This window comes from Sceloporus undulatus, chromosome 5 (assembly GCF_019175285.1).
Source record: "Sceloporus undulatus isolate JIND9_A2432 ecotype Alabama chromosome 5, SceUnd_v1.1, whole genome shotgun sequence".
Taxonomy (NCBI): domain Eukaryota; kingdom Metazoa; phylum Chordata; class Lepidosauria; order Squamata; family Phrynosomatidae; genus Sceloporus; species Sceloporus undulatus.
Genome location: NC_056526.1, coordinates 105,480,676 through 105,498,481, shown reverse-complemented (window position 1 = coordinate 105,498,481; position 17,806 = coordinate 105,480,676). Strand labels below are relative to the sequence as shown.

The following is a 17,806-nucleotide window of genomic DNA, read 5'->3' as shown; positions in this document are numbered from 1 at the left end:
AACCATTCGCCAGTTCCGCTTTCCTTGTGGGATACTTTACATGTGCTTTAATCTCTCTCTGGTGTCGACATCAGCCCCAGTGTGATCAACCCCCCACAGATGTTAACACCTATTCACAGTTAATAATAATAATAATAATAATAATAATAATAATGTTTATATTTTCCCGCCTCTCCCAAGTGGATCGAGGCGGGATTACAATCCAACAATAACAATACGATACGATACGAGGATAAAACATATAATTTTCAAGCACAGTTAAAAGCAGTACAGACAACTGTAAGATATAATATTCTGATCCTGGATGGATGAGGGAATGATGTCTTTACAGAAGATGGGGTGGATAGGCTTGCCGGAAGAGATCCGTCTTAACTGCCCTCTTGAAACCCTCCAAGGAGGTAACAAGACGGATCTCTTCTGGGAGGTTGTTCCAGAGTTTAGGAGCCACTGAAATAAAGGGTCTTTGAGTAGTTGCACCCAGCCTGGGGCCTGGACTGGGAGCTCTAGTTGGCCCCACTGAGCTCCCCTGTGGGGAAGGGAAGGCAAGCAACAACCCCCCCCCCACCGCCCTGGAGTCTCTCAGCATGCTGCAAAAGCGGGTTATTTCTCCAGTGTGGACGCAGCCCTCCCCTCTCTGGCGTCAGCTGGAGGTGTAGCCAATATGAGAGGAAGACTCTGGGAGGAAGGAGGACTTGGGCTTTCCTTCTCTCCCTCCCTCTGACTGAGGAGGAGGAGGAGGAGGAGGAAGAAGAGGAGGGCCTCTGCCTGGCTCCTCTCTCAGGGCGGAGACAGGCTCCCTCCTCCTCTCCTCCTCCTCCTCCTCCTCCTCCTCTCCCTCCATCCCTCTTCTATCTTCTCTCTCTCCATCCCAGCCAGGGAAGCCAGCTCTGCGGACGGAGAGGCTAAAATGGCAGCAGAAGGAGGCAGCCAGGAGCCCCAGAGGCTGCGCTGCTAGCGAGGCTCCAGAGCATCCCTCCTGGCATGACTCTCCCCTGGATCCACGGTGAGTGGGGATGGGGACCCTCTCCTCCCCTTCCCTGGCTTCTCTGCTTCTCCATCCTCAGGCTGGCCAGATGGGTCCTCTCTGCCCCAAAATGTAGGACACTCCCCCCAAGGAATGCCTCCAGGACTGGAGGTGGAGGACACGTCCGGGGAAAGGAGGACGCCCCTAATGCCTATGGTGCTTTAAGGGGAACCTGTCGTGGGGTTTTCTTTAGCTGGGTTGGTGCAGAGAGAAGGGTGGGGTGGGGGGTTTGTGGCCATGCCCTGAGGCTGAGAGGGTGTGACTGAAAGCTGGGAGTCGAACCCTAGGCTGCATCCTCACTGGAGAGATTCACTCTTTGGTCTGGCTCAAGGCTATGGAATTCTGGGAGTTGGAGTTGTCTGGGGGGGGTTCCCGCCCTTTGTTCTTCCTCAGGGAAATGGGGTTCCAAAAATCACACAGGACTGGAAAAGGAAAACCAACGAGGTTCCTTGGCTTTGTCTCTGAAGAGCCCATCTTATAGAGTGAGGCAGTGGGTTCGAATGCCCAGGCTCGGCCAAGTCACACTCTCTCAGCCTCAGGGGAAGGCCATGGCAACAAGCCCCCTCTGGCCAAGAAAACCCCTTGCCTTTGGTCGCCAAACGACTAGAAGGCCCCCAACAACCAGGGGAGATCGAGGTCTCTTATGTCTTCTATGTGCCCAGTTAATAATGGCCTCCTTAGGCTGGCAAAGTGTGTGTGTGTGTGTGTGTGTGTGTGTGTTGTGGGGTTGTGTAGTTCGAAATGCCAGGCAGTGGCACCCCCTTGTGGTTTAGGGGAGGCAGGGAATAATGGGGATTATTGTTATACTGTATGGATTTTTATTATAATATAATAAATAATAAAAGCTTTATTTTTAGCCCACCTTTCCTGGGATTAAGGCAGGTCACAACAGCCAAAAACACAATACAATCAACAATACAATTATACAACAAATCACAATACAATTATAAGCTGCCTCAGGGTAAAAATAACATTATTATTATTATTATTATTATTATTATTATTAATTACATTTATACCCCGCTTTGTCAGGGTGACCAGCTGTCCTCACCGCAAAGGAGGACAAGGTGCCACAAAACGTAGGACACCCAAGCCAAAAAAATGTAGGCCATGACCCACCAAAGCTAAAAACACGCATAGAAATAGACATTTTGTGCTTCTTAACCATTCTTCCAGTGGAGGACATTTGGGAATTCCTCCTGGACATAAGGTTGAAATGGAGGACATGTCCTGGAAAAGGAGGATTGCCTGGTTATCCTGGCCCAAGGAAGCTGAAGGCGTGGGGGGGGGGCATGCTCAAGGCTAGCCAATGTGGCTTGAGAGTGGGAAAAAGCATCCTTCTTAGGCTGCATCCACACTGGAGAAATCATCTGGTTTGGCACCGCTTCTTTCTTTCAGTGACTCTCAATGGTGCTGTAGGATCCCTTTCCATACTGAATTTTCACAGACTAACACAGCTATGCGTTTGACTTGTTAGCCAGTGAGACCTGAAACACTGTAAAGGGTTAGATGTGAACATTAAGGATCAAATAGTGTGGTGCCCAAGTATCTTCTCCAGGGTTAGAGTCCAAGCCAAACAAGTATCACTTTGTTCTTGGTGCCGTTGTGAAAATCGCTGAATATTGGCACTAGGAAAGGGCTTCCATCTTAGGGATGCTTGGTGTTGCTGTTGTGTGCCTGCACGTTGTTTCCGATTTATGGCAACCCTAAGGCAACCTCATCATGTTATTTTCTGGGCAAGATTTGTTCAGAGGAGCTTTGCCATTGCCTTCCCCTGAGGCTGAGAGTATGTCACTTGCCCAAGGTCACCCAGTGGGTTTTATGGCTGAACTGGGAATCAAACCCTGGATCTCCAGAGTTGTAGGCCAATATTGAAAGCACTATGCCATGTTGGCTAAGTAGAGACACACCTTGAAAAGGGATTTTAAAAAATCAAACTTCGTTTGATTATTTAAATTAAAGGCAGAGTTTTAGATTATTGAAGGGCATGGGTGATATATGTGCAGCAGGATTGTTGCAATGTCTAGTTGAATTAAGACTTTTACTTTGATTGCAGCTTTATCAGTTACATTTACCGTACTGTTGTTTTTGATTACTGTATAAAACATTGCACAAATGTTAAAAACCAACCAAAAATTTTCCCCCACAATATAAGAATCTAGTTTGCACACAGTCCAAGTTTCACAGTTTATCCAGTTCATTTTTGGGGAGGAACAAATGCAGAAGCCAGTTGTACAGGAGCTTTTCAGGAGATGCCCTGGGCAACCCTGGTTGGCTGAATGGTATGCATTTACTGCCAGCTTATTGCTATGCCATCCTTTCTAACTTGATACATTTGCTGGTGTAACCAGTGTCAGTGTAGCTGGGAAACACAAATGCTGCACCAAATGTGGGTAAGTGCCAGCTTTGCAGGATCTACTTTGCTTCGGAGCTACCAGCAAAATGGCATCTGGGGGGGGGGGGGGGCAGAATAAAATGTAGCATAGCATGGTGGTTCAAGAGGCAGAACCTGTTGAATCTTGAGAGCTAAACACTAGGATGCCCTGAATATGTGCTCAACTCTACATCTAAAATACAGGTGTTTAGAGATACTGGTAACCTAGCTGAATAGGGATAATTCTTTTTGTTGCTGCTCAGGGAGTCAGAAACTGTCACTGATCTGCTGCAAGGCATCTAGGGGTCTGTCTACCAGTAGAACTTGAACTACTTTCTGCCTGATCCTGGGTATTTATTTATTTATTTTGAATTTCATCTAACCCAGGAACAGGCAGAAAGTAGATCAAGATGTACGGGTAGACTCTAGATGCCCTACAGCAAATCAGTGACAATTTCTGACTGATGCTTCTTCTCCAGTGAATGCAAGATAATGCCAGGCTCCGGCTGGCATTTCACATTACAAGAAAAAGAGGAAAGCCACTTAAGTTTTCCTCTCCTTTGCCCATAATAGTTTGGAAACCCATGTCGTAAGGTTGCCAGGTTCCTCACTCAAGCATCATAAAATTGGCTGATGTGTGGGCATAACGGTACAGATGCAGGTGTATTTCACAACTCAGGCAAATATTTTGTATATCTTCTGGGACAGAAAACACATCATGAGGATATGAAATCTTTTGTGTATCATGTGCAGCTCCAGCTGAGCCCATGGAGAAAGAGGTTGCTGTGATTAGTTCAGTCCCAGTGAGATTTTGTGTATTAAGAAAGATTTAGATCATGACCAGGGAGATGATTTTGCTACCCTGCACTCTTGTGGACTGCATCTTCTGATACATTTGCTGGTTTTAAATGTTTTAAATGTGTATTTTGCATGAGAAAGCTTGGTGGAGGCAATAAATTGGGTGCACTTATTTGCAAAGCTAGCTCATGTCCTACTATTTAAGAGCTGATCACATTAAATTTAAGTGCATTATTTAGCCTTCATAACCCCTCTCATTCATATGTACAGACAAAACAAGGTCAAATGTAGGTAAAGTCCTGTAGACAAAGTCACTGTTTATTGTGTATGAAGAATAGTGAATCATAGATGACTAGTGTTTCACGTTTGGTCTCCTTAACCAAGCATTAAGCCATTTGAAGTACAGTCGGCCCTTCTTGTACATGGATTTTTTATACACGGATTCAAGCATACACGGTTTGAAAATGTTCAAAAAAAGTATAAATTTCAAATATCAAACCTTGATTTTCCATTTTTATAAGGGACACCATTTTGCTATGTCATTATGTTTAATGGGACTTGAGCATACACGGATTTTGTTATACACGGGGGATCTTGGAACCAAACCCCAGCGTATAACAAGGGTCCACTGTAGTAGGATCTCAAGGGATCTTTAAGTGAGAGAAAGGTGGATTTTGAAATTGTCTGAGTAAACCCAGAATAACATGGAAAGTCTAGAGTCAAAAGATGTGGGAATGGGTTTGGGGTTTGAGCGAGATACCGAAGGGCCCTGCTCTGGGGAGTCGGTGAGCAACTGCATCCTTTGGTGCATCAAATGTTGCTATTTGATGCATCATGTAAACAAACTTGGCATTTAATAATGTAGTTATGGGAAGAAACTGAAATTAAGATATGTTTCTTGTAGGGATTATGATGCATGTTGGCAGAAAAATGCTTTCCAGAAGAATTTTCAGTTTAGAGTTTTCAAAGTGTCCAGTAAACCACAAGATGAAAAGAACAACTACTCCCAGACCAGTCCCCCCCCCCTTTTTTGGCATCCAGCTTTAAAGATCATCATCATAGAAAATAATAGAAAATAAAGAAAGGAAATAAGAGGAAGAAGGTAAATGACATCTAGTGGCATCACTAGGGGTACTGTCATCCACTGCAGTAACTCATGGTGTCACCGACCCCGTTGACCTCCTCCCATACCACACCCGCACAGAATCCTTAGTCATGTTTTTGTATTAATGTTATTCAGTTATTGTAATTCTCATATATCACTAAATGTAATGGCAATACTTATGGCATACACAATTAGAAGAATTATAATTATACCTTTAAATCACAATATCATATGCCCAGGCTAAATGTATTTTCATTTTATGTGGTTAAAGGGAAACTCTGATAAGATATTGACAGTTATCTTCGACTTGAAGGAGGGAAGTAACTTTTAATGTGTAGTAGTAGTTGTATGTAAGATGTTTAGAATCGTATTTAATGGTAGGCTCACTTTACTTCTGTATAGTTTGTTTTGTTTTTGTTTCTGTTTTTTTTTTCTCTCTTTGCTGTTGTTTTTCTTTTCTTTTTTTTATGTGTGGTGGTATATGTTTGTTATGTGTGTTTTTTTTAATCAATAAACTTTATAAAAAAAGATATTATAATGATTTTTTTTAAAAATAAAAGATTCAATTTTTATTTTTAATTTTAAAAAATTATTAGACAAGATAGTAGCCTTTAAATTGAGGTAGGCATGTAGGGCTTCTCTATATTCTGATCTGCCCCTTGTATGATGAAGCCCTGCATGTGGACATCAGTACAATTATAGGGCTGTTTCAGGTGGTTAGCAAGGGATATGGCTGGCAGAATAGTCTGCACAACTTTTCTTACTCTTGTGCATTGGATTTTATGTTGTAATTTGTTTATGCAGATCAGTCCTATATATGTTTGTTTAGAAGTGGGTTCATTGGGGCTAATTCATAGCTAAATATGCATACTTTCACAGTCCGAGTAGCCATTTTGGTTCACTGCATATAAATATACCCAAATATGTTGCCTCCAAACGAGGCAGTGTGGTTGTGACATAGTGGGGCTGCGCAAGGGCGCCTAGTGCCCCCTTTATGCGGCCCCGGAACGAGCTCCATTTCAGAGCTCCTTCCAGCTTTGCATCACTGGGTGCAGCCTTTAGATGGCTGCGCCAGCGACACAGAGGAGAAAGGGGCCAAGCGGCCCCTTTCTCCTCCTCCCCGACGCCACGGGGTGTCCTTGGGGCTTGAAGCCCCAAGGACACCCCTTTCCTTTCCCGCGGCCTGGAAAACGGCGGATCAGGGCCTCAGTGGCTACTGCTCTGACCGCTGAGGCCCCAATCCGGCGGGGAAAGGGGCGGGTGCAGGCCGCCGCTTTTCGGCGGTCTCTAACCCGCCATGGTTTGCTTTCCAGATAACTAGGATCTGGAGGTACAGTGGGCCCACTGTATAGATGGACTAGCGAACTGCAGATTCAACCAGCCCTGGATCAGCACACCCCATATTATTCAATGGTGGTGCTTGCCACCATTGAATACTATGAGGCTTGAACTTTCATCATTTCCCCCATCAACAGTGGGTCCCAGAACCAAACCACTGTGGATGGGAACAGTCCACTGTATTTGTGTGAGTAGCAATACATCTTAGGCGCTGAGATATTTATAAATATCTGCAAGATTTATAACTATCTCAGTACCTAAGATGTATTGCTCCTCACACAAATACAGTGGATATGCACCTAAGATGTATTGTTACTCACACAAATAAGGTGGATACCCACAAATACCCACTTTTAATCCCAGCACAGGGGTGAGTGGGACTTCTGGGGGGGTAGGACTTCTGGTGCGTCATTTTCAGCATCGTCCCTTGGCGCATGTGCTGGCTAGCACAGGCCAGAGCAGCACAAACAGGCACGGTGGAGAGGTAGGGGGTGAGCAGGTGGAGAGGAAGGTGGGAGGTGGTGGGCAGGCAAAAGCAGAGAGGCAGGTGGCCAGAGCAGAGAGCGAAGAGGTGGGCGGGCAAGAGCAGCGTGGGAGGATGTGTAGAGTGGCGTGTGCACATGTGGCCCAGAGTAGTGTGCACGTGGGGGAGAGGGGGCACATGTGCATATGGATGGGATGGTGCACATGGATGCTGCAGGGGAGCTGACTGGATGTCACCCCACACACACCCCCAGGTAACTATGTATCTGCAGATAACTATGTATTCAAATGGGCTACACAGTATCAGAATTTTTTTGCCCAATTTAAGACAATTTATTTTTTAGAAAATTTTGTAATCCTGCCTAGAACCCTAAACTCACAGATTACATTTTGATGGAGACAATGCAATATTTCCATTTCAAGACTGTAGGAGAAAAACACCTTTGAAAGAAGCATAAATTGCATCTAATGATTTATTATGGGCAAGATGGGTAACGACTGATGATTTCCTATTAATCAAGTTTCCAAGCCAGGCTTCAGCCAATGACTTACAGACATATGAAATGCAGATATTGTTGAACATCAGTTCCAATGTCCCATCCTGTACATCCAGTGGTTATATATTCAGGGAACCCTAATCTACCAAAATCTGGGACCCACTATACAACAACCAGGTCAAATTCAGACCTTGGTTTCCAATCCTCAAGAAGAGGGACAGTTGCTCAGCATTGACTGTGGTTGATCAAAGTGAGTATAGAGGGCTTTTTCCTTTGTTAGCTACAGTTAAGCAATCCGTGCTTTCCTTCTGCACCAGGCAGCTCAGTGTGGTATTTTGTTAGAAAAATGCAAAGTGTTATGAGGGTTATCAAACTAATTGTTGGGCAGATGCCAGGAATGCCATATTGCCGTTACAGGTACTGACAAAATAATTAATTGATTTTTCTCAATGAGATAGAAAGCATTTTATGTGATATGACTATTGCAAAAACAAGAAAAAATAAACAGGAAGGCATCAAATGCAGAAAGATAAATGGAAAGTCCATTGTGTTTAAATATAGATCTTTCTTCAAGAGTATTTTTGCACACATTCAGTTTGAGCCTTTGCTCTGCAGCTCTGATGGAAAAAGTCATTTTGAAATGTGTTGGGCTGGGCTCAATAGGCATACTTCTCTATACCCAGAGGCTTTCCCCTTCCTTTTCTCAATTAAATCAGTGTCAGAATTCTCGCTGACTTAGACTTTGCTTAGAAGCATCTATCTTTCTTTCAGGGCAACTAATTCGATGAACCTACAGAAGTCCAGAATGTTCTTTCAGTTCAAAACTGCCTTTCTTCTGCTTTTTATCCCATGCTAATAGTGCTCACAAGTGAGACATTATAGGGACTGTGTGGTAAGCTATTGCTCAGGGATACAGTGGTACCCCGGGTTACGAATTTAATTCGTTCCGCGGCGCCGTTCGTAACCCGAAAGATTTCGCAACCCGAAAAAGCCATAGCCGCTAGCGCTGAAAGCCGCGATTTCGTGCGAAAAAGCGCCGAAAAGCACCAAATTTTTTTTCGTAAGCTGGAAAAAAAAACGTAACCCGGAACAGTTTTTTCCTATCTAATTTTTTCGTATCCCGGAAATTTCGTAACGCGGTCATTTCGTATCCCGGGGTACCACTGTAACTGACATTTCTGCAGCAGAATAGAACCACTTCAGAAGTAAATGAATGACACAGTGTTGACACATGAACATGAACAATAATCCTAGGTTAACCTCCCCTCCCAGCATAAGAGTGGTAAATGAAGGAAACAGGTGATTAGGGTGTGTAGGAGACCCAAACTCAGCCATCATTATGTTGTCTGAATAAACCCATCTCTGTGACTGTCTGATGGTTTTTATTCAGCATATACTGTATATACTCATGTATAAGTCTAGAAATTTTAGTCAAAAAATTGACCCAAAAAATCTGGGTCAATTTATCCACGAGTCAATGTAAGTACTGAACTTTAACTCTTATTTTAAAAAAGAACCATCCTCTGGTGAAAAGCAAAATCATAATCTGCCCTGGAAGCACTGAGCCCCCTCTGCTCTGTCATCTATATAGCTTTTAGTATGAGCACAATTATACCTGCTGGAATTTTTAAATTTCTTTGGCATTGTTTTACTTAGCTCCATCCTTTAGATACTTTGCTACATGCCCCTAAGTTTTACCCTCGACTTATCCTCAGGTCATATCAAAATCCATAATTATGGCCCAAAAAGCTGCCCTCGATTTATACATGAGGCCAACTTATAGTCAAGTATATATGATACCTTGCACCAGGTTAGGATGCCTAGAAGTATGAGGGTCAGATTAGATCCCTACACAGTTGAGTGAAGGCAGAAATTGGGTAGAATGCCTAGGAGTCATCCACACATTGTTGTTTTTAGCACAGCAATGCGAATCATGCCACTCATGCATTCCAGGTTTGTTATTCATACTATAGAACTGAATCGATGCATATCTCTGCTAGTTTGGTTGTTCTCATGTACAAGCGTTGGAATAAACATGGAGGCAACAATGCAAATGGATCTGGGACCCCTTTTTTGGTTTGCAGCATTTTATCCTAGGTCTATTTGGGTCTATTCACAGCAGTTATTCACTATACCGATGATGCAGATCTTTTTTTAAAACTCAGGGAAAACCCAGTATTGATTATTCTGGAATAAGTGGGTTTTTGGCACACACACACCCAATTTAATTGGATGCATTCAAGATCCGTTTGAACAATGGAGAATTAACCCAGATTCAGCCTGGATTATTTTCACAGTGTTAATAACACCCAGGTTTTGATTTTAAACTGTTTGTGAATGAAGCTAAAATGTCTTTTAGAATTTGTGAGGTATGTTAGATTTAGCATGGGAAATGATTCCTCAAAAAGGCTAACAGCCATGTTGAGAAGAAGTCAAGAGCTTATTGACATAGGGAACAAAATTTGCAGACGCTGCATCTGATAGTATCCCCATGTTGATGATAAAAAGGAGGAGGGGAGAAGGAGGAGGAGGAGAAAAAAGAATGTATCAGCACCTTTAACTGTTTTTGATTTTTGAATGAGCATTCGTGGATATAAAGCCCCTTCTTTGGATGCTTACAGAATGATAAATCGATACTTAGATATAAAGCATATATACACTTTTATGGGAATGAGATGAAATATAGTAGGATTGAGAAGCATGCATCTTTGCCTGATGAAGAAGGGAGTGAAGCTTTGAAAGCTTGCATAATGTATTTTATCTTTTACAGTTGACCCCAAAAAGGTATAGCTGCTTGTGGATTTTGTGTTTTCTTGTATTCTGCTGCACAGTCCATATGGCTACCCCTGAATTATTTTTTACAGTGGTCAGTTAGTTATTGGTGTATGAAAGTGACATCACCACCAACTGACCACTGTAAAGATTTGAAAAACCCGTATTACTATATGTAGCTCTTTGAAAATGTAGAGGAAGAGTCATGATTTTCATCCTTCTGGATCTTGTTCCATTCCATTCACAACTGTGTATATATGCTTTATTCCTGTAAGCATCTGAAGAAGTGGTTTTGTATCCTCTAAAGCTCATGCAAAAATAAAAACTAGTTAGTCTTAAAGGTTCTGTTATATTCCTTTTCCCACCACTTCTCCTATTTATGCTTCAAGAGAGTAACACAGCTACTTCCTTGAAAATTACTACCATGGTTATGATTTATATCAGAAAATTATATGGAACAGCTCATGTGTTGAAGCATTAGCAAATCTGACGAGATTAAAGGTGTTCTAGCGTCATGTCTAGGCAAATCAGGAATGTCACCCATATTTAGTTTTCAGGAACTGATATACATTTAAGCTTTGAGAAGAAAGCTTGCTGAAGTCTACTGCACATTCCAATTGTAAATAAGGACTGTCTTGTTTAAAGTAATCTTGTCCTTGTTCAGTCTGTTTTTGGAATTATGTTTTGTAGGTGGAAGAGTGTGTGGGTGTACTGAGATTTGAAAGAGAGAATTGTGGTTATAAGTATCTCCCACTTCTCTTTCTAAAGTACCAGTCTAAATTAATTTGCATTTACATTTTCAGGCAAGTCAAATATTTAGGACCAGTACTGAATTCTAAATGCAGTCTGACAGCTAAATTGGATAACATGTCACTTAGTGATCTGAGGCCTTCCCCGATAGAATAACTAGGTCGAATTCCTTCTTTCCACTCCTGTTAGCCCAATAACTTGATATAATTATATCTCTGGTTAAAGGAAGGTGGTGCTTTTTCCTCTGCTGACTTCAAGCATTTCAAGCATGAACAAATCTTTATTTTAAGTATTTAAGCCTGCATTTTTAATTTCAAAATTAAAAGTGTCTGTATTTTAACATTATTCTAACAGCCTTTTAAAAACTGCTTTAAATTAATGTTTTAATATGATTATTTGTGTATTGGTTTATTAACATGTCCACTATTCATTATTTTAACTGTATTTTGTTTCAACTCCACTTGTGAGGCACCTTGGGAGAAAGGTGGGATAGAAATTAAATAAAGACAAATAAAAATTCAGCAGACACAGGCCAAAGTGGAAGTATAATAGCAGTAACTGACAAAAAAGTGATGTATATGATTTGATAAAAATCATAATAAAATGGTGGTGAAAGAAACACAGCATTTAAGTCAGGTAGCAGCCAGAGATCTGCACAGTTGTTGTTATTTTGTTCTGACTTATGTTTCTGACTTATGGTGACCCCAAAGCAACCCTCTCATGGGTTTTTTTTTTTTGGTATGATTTATTCAGACAAGTTTTGCCTTTCCCTTCCACTAAGACTGAGAGTGTGTGACTTGCCTAAGGTCACCCATCAGGTCTCCATGGCCATGTGGGGATTTGAATCCTAGGTGGGATACAGACTGCCCAAAAGGCAGTCTCACGCTCCCCTGGTTTGCTGCGTGAGGGAGCCGCAACTGACAAACTGTGCGGCTCCCTCGTGCAGCAAAAAGAACCTGCAAAAAGCGGGTTCTTTGTGCGGCGCGGTTGTGATGCTGCAAGGCGCCAATGGTGCACTTGCAGCGTCACAAGGGCGCTGAGACGTGCAGACGCTAGGCGTCCGTCATGTCAAAATGGTGGCGCCCTTAAGTACAGGACGCCGCCATTTTAACGTCCTCATCACATGTGAGGTGCGTCAGCGAAGCTGAACCTGCAATAAGAGAAATTGGGGGGGGACAAGTCTCCAGGAACAGATGATATTCCAATTGAACTGCTGCAATCCACATTGACAGAGTCTACTCTAGTGCTAACCAACATATGTCAGCAGATATGGAAAACAAAATGATGGCCAACAGATTGGTAATGATCAATATACATCCCCATCTACAAAAAAGGAGACACAAGAGACTGCAGCAACTATAGGACCATAGCACTGATCTCCCACACAAGCAAAATAATGCCCAAAATTCTGCAAGAGAGGCTTCTACCATACATGGAGAGAGAAATTACAGAGGTCCAAGCAGAGTTCAGGAAAGGAAGAGGCACTAGGGACCACACTGAAAACATATGGTGACTAATGGAGTGCACCAAGGAATTTCAAAAGAAAATCATCATGTTTTATAGCTTGTTTGGAGATTCTAGCCAGGAGTGCAGCTATTGTATACTCTTAACCAAAGGACATCTGTCTGGGATGGCGGTCCTCTTCCACCGAGTGTGCAGCTTCAGGAGGGATGCACATGAAGCGATGAGGGAGAAAGGGGACACCCACCTAGCCAGCCAAATCAGCTGAGTCAACCCTGGCAATCAGTGGTCTTATAGATTATAGCAAAGCTTTTGACTGCATAAATCATGCAAGGCTATGGAATGCTCTTAAAGACATGGGAATGCCAACACATCTGATAGTCCTGATGAGGAATCTGTACTCAGGACAAGAGGCTACAGTCAGAACCGATCACTGGTTCCCAGTTGGCAAAGAGGTCAGACAAGGCTATATCTTATCACCCTACCTGTTCAACTCTTATGCAGAACATATTGTAAGAAAAGCAGGCTGGGACACAGAAGAAGGAGGGGTGAAAATAGGTAGAAGAAATATCAACAATCTAGGATATGTAGACAACACCATAATACTAGCAGAAAACTTCACAGAACGAAGAACTACTAAGGAAGATCAAAGAAGAAAGTGCAAAGGCAGGCTTACTGTTGAATATAAAGAAAACAAAAATAATGACCACGGAGAACTTACATAAATTGAAACTAGACAATGAGGAAATAGAAATAGTAAAAGAGTTCTCATATTTGGGATTAAACAGTGATAGTAAGGGGCAGTGGCGTACCCCAACTTGGTTACACCTGGTGCAGTGGGTTGGACTTCTGGGGGTGGGGCTTCTGGCACACGCACACCAGTGGATTGTGTGGGTGGCCCAGATGGGGCTCTGGAGGCCCCGTGCCAGCCCAGATGGGCCCTGAAGGCCACACACTGACCCAAATGGGGCTCTAGAGGCCCCACGGCAGCCCAGAGAGCAGGTCCAAGGCCCCAGGAAGGCCCCCCAGGGGGCAGGGGACTGGCTGGGTGTTATGCCCTCTTCTGGGGTGTCATCCCCCTTCTGGGGTGTCACCCTGTGTGGTCCGCACCCCCTGTAAACCCCCCCCCCAGGTAATGGGGACTGCAGCTAGGAAATCAGAAGATTAAGTATGGCAAGAGCGGCTATGAAAGAACTAGAAAAGATTCTAAAATGCAAAATACAGCACGCCTGCATCATACGCAGGTGCACTTAAGCCACGTTGTGAAAGTGGGCAACACGTCCCATGAGGGGTAATGGCGTGCGTGCCCATGGTGCATGCATGCTGCCCTGCCGCCACATACAAAGCCCCATGCATTTAAATGGGGATTGAGCATACGTGGAATTCCCCTTATGCCGAGGGGGGGGGTCGTCCGGAATGGATCCCCATGTAAGCGAAGAGCAACCTGTATGCAATTCAGCACAAAAGTTAGAATCATACAAGACATTGTTTTTTTGGTTATCACATATGGATGTGAGAGCTGGGCAGTTAAGAAAGAAGATAAGAAAAAGAAAAAACAATTCCTTTAAGATGTGGTGCTGGAGAAGAGTGCTCAGGATCCCATGGACAGCCAAAAAAACAAACAAATGGATCTGAGAGCAGATAAAGCCAGAAATCTCTGTGGAAGCCAAGATGACAAAACTTAAGCTGATGTACTTGGACACATCATGAGAAGATATGAATCACTGAAAAAAAAACAATAATGCTAGGAGAGGTGGAATGAAGTAGAAACAGAAGAAGGTCGCATGTTAGATGGATGGGCTCTATTAAAGAGATCAGGAGTATGAGTTTGCAGGAGTTGGGTAGAGCAGTGGAGATGTCTCATCAGCAGGGTCACCATGGATTGAGACTGACACAAAGGCAGTTAACAACAACAACAAACACTTATTTAGGATTTCAGCAAGTACATTTGTTTTCCTTTGCTGTTACACTGGAGTGTGATACCATTCTGTCTCTTTAGTGTCTGCTACATTTCTTTTTTGCAATTAAGCAGACAGCTGATGTACAATGAACTGCTTATCTGCTATTCCATTAATTCTGGGTTTGTGAACATTTAACTGAGAAGGATGTACATAGATCCAGAATATGAGAATGAGGAATAATCACTTTACTGAGTGGAAAAGCAAGTACTGGAATAAATTGTCTCAGTATTACTTCTTTGACAAAAACAGGTTCTAATGTAGCAAAGATTTTAAATTTCAGAGCCTGAGCACATGACTTACACATCACCTTTCATCTTGGTAGTGGCCAGTGGCTTATTATCATATTGCAAAATTTCTTACTTGTTCTTTCATCAAGAGAGAGACTAGGCCCTTTTGCTTTTTGCTGTCCTAGTTTTCTTTGCATATGGATTTTTAGTTATTTATTTATTTTAATACAAGGGAAGACTCTAAAACTGTGTTTACTGTCACTGGCACCATTTACTGATATAGATAGTTTATCACCTCAGAATTCTACCGTCTTTCTTATTTTAATGTATATAACAGAACTGAGCTGTTCAGAGATGTGTAAGAATTTGCCATTTAATGTAAAACAAAGCATTTCCTATTTGCCCCATTTTTACTAGCACACCAACATTAATACCAATTTAGAATAAACTGATTCTATAACTTCCAGGCCCACTGATTAAAATTTGCACTCTGGATTTCCAGCCAGTTAAAACTTTTATCACTCAGTCAGTTAATGATAATTAACACTTGCAGTCCAACTATGAAAATGTGGAAAGTGACTTGAGGGTATCTTTGGGCTTGTGTTCGCAGGTGTCATTGCAAGCTTTCCCACATAGCCATGAGAACGAGAACTTTACACCTAATAAATACTGAGGCTCATTTACGCCTTGAATGCTGGGAGTGAAGTTCAGCACAGCCCATCAAATATTAACAGCTGGAGCAGCCTCATGATGAGACCTTGCCACCTTACACATTGTGTGCTGTGAAAGGTCTTGGGTTGTTACCTTATCCATGGCTGTCATTCCATCATCTCATTACATGCTAAGTGCAGGTTCTTAGAACTCAGCACAATATGTTCATTGAATCTTTCTCACCCTGTCACTATCCGGGTAGCAGATGAAATTTTTAGTAAAGTTTCTGCTCTGTTTCACTGCTAGGGAATTGTTTGCCCTGCCGACAATATTAATAGGAACTGGTGTGGCTGCTGTATGTGCTTAGCCTATGAATAGGACTTTTGTACCCATTCCCATAGCTAAGCGATTTGCAGAGAGATTGGGTTTACATGCTGCTGTGTGCTAATGCTATTCTGCAGTTCTAGATGTTTCTGTTAAAAAACAAAAAGGGCGCTTTGGAGTGGCTTATGAGTGGTTTGCCAGCCCCAGTTACATTGGGTAAGGTCTAAAGAACTACTTGATGGAAACAACTGTGGTCTTGCATATGCCTAGGTTGATTTTTGATTCTGAAGAGCATTCTGTCTCTCCCTCCCCCTTGTTATATCACAGTCTGTTTTGAGAAGTCCCATTCATTCCAGAAGTGATTTTCCACATAGCATTGGGAGATTCATATCAAAGATTGCCAAAACCAAGACTCTTAGTACAGTTTTCTTCAGTCTCATTTATGTGCTATTTATACAAGCTCTATACACATTCAAACAAATTCTACAAGAGGTGCTAATCCTGTGTCATCTGTCATCGTTCTGCAATATGGACAGTAAGAATCTAAAGAAGGCAAGATCTTCTGTCTGTAGAGCCTCCTCCACATGGTTGGGAACCCTGGGTTCCAGGATTTTCAGTTGTGAACCTCCTTATGTTGTGGAGGCTCTTGAGACTGTTGCTCTGAGAGATGAAGAGAGGATTTGGTTACCTCTGCTCTTTTTCTTGCAGATTTGTTTTAAGCTTTTTACAAAAGCTTGAATAGTGCTGGTTTGTTTCTGAGTTATTATGACTAATTGAATTTTCAGGCAGGAAGTTTATAAATATGCATTGGTTCATATCTAATGGCACTTCAGTGTGATTGGTATTTGATTGTTTTGGTCTTACACGTTGTCCCAAATGCACCAGTTGTGCTCCCAGAGATAGCACTGCTTGGACTTTGAGCAGTGTAAATGAAAAGGGTGAGCTCTTCCAACCTGTGATGAATTTTACTAAATGTAATTTTCCGTCTGTTCTGATGCAAACTTTTCTTAAACAACAGCAGACACTACCTTATTCCTAATACCTTGTAAGAATTTTCTTCTTGACTTATAGACTGTATGTATGGGTTTAACTGTTTACGTCATTTCATTATTTTCCCTCTTTATTTATTTTGGATGAATAAAATAATGCTTTAGGGCTTGAGCAGATGGACAGGAAAAAGCATGCTGATACCATTTCATCCCAACCTGCTTGGAAATCTCACTATCTGCAAGGGCTAAAGACCAACTGGCAGTCCGTACCATGCGATGTAAAGCCACAGTTTTTGGTTTTTTTAGTAATGGCAATAGCAAGTACATTTCTATACCACTTATCACTCTTTAAGCTGTTTGCAATGTGTAAGTGAATTGCTTTCAACAAGCTGGGTACTCATTTTACTGACCTATGAAAGGATGGAAGGCAAACTGGACCTTTGAGCCCTCCTCTAGGATTGAACTTACAATGTTGTGGGTGCAGTACCAGCATTTACCACTGTGTCACAACACTGTAAGTTCGATCCTAGAGGTCCACTCACCTCCCCACCATGCATGCACACCATCACATGAACACACCACTCAATACTGGAATGACCTCCTTTCTCCCACCCATTGGATGCCCAGTATGACCAGCCACACAGTCACACAAGCAATATACTGCCCATATAGTGTATGAATGAGCCGAGTGACACATTGGCAAAGCACATTCAGAGAGGTCCCCTATAAATGCCCACTTTTACCTCTTCACCCCATGCCACCCTGTTGAACTGTCTGTTTGTCTTACTTTCACTCATAGGGTGTGTGACAGCTTGATGGTGTGATGGGTCAATGATACAGATGGCCACTCACGTGCCTGTATGCTCAAACGAGGAAAAAAAGTATGGAAAGCAATTGTGCTGGTGGCTGCATCACACCAGTCCCAGGGCGCATGCTCCAGACTACTTCTGTACACTGTGCTCCTTTTCATCCTGGAGAGAAGTGACCAGTGGGGTCCCACAGGGCTCTGTCCTGGGCCCAGTGCTATTCAACATCTTTATCAATGACTTGGA

The 17,806-nt window shown here is 42.6% G+C and overlaps 1 protein-coding gene across 4 annotated transcripts in view; it reads left to right on the top strand.

Moving 5' to 3' along the window:
* Nucleotides 1–804: 804 nt before the first annotated feature.
* LOC121930729 (proline-rich protein 5-like) overlaps nucleotides 805–17,806 on the top strand; it is a 181,528-nt gene continuing 164,526 nt past the window's right edge. For 3 of the 4 annotated variants that reach the window (XM_042467475.1, XM_042467473.1, XM_042467472.1), the window contains exon 1: nucleotides 872–1,003. The gene's annotated coding sequence lies outside the window, so the exon portion shown is untranslated. Of the gene's footprint in view, nucleotides 1,004–17,806 lie in introns of all 4 variants that reach the window. The other variant, XM_042467474.1, reaches the window with a different exon arrangement.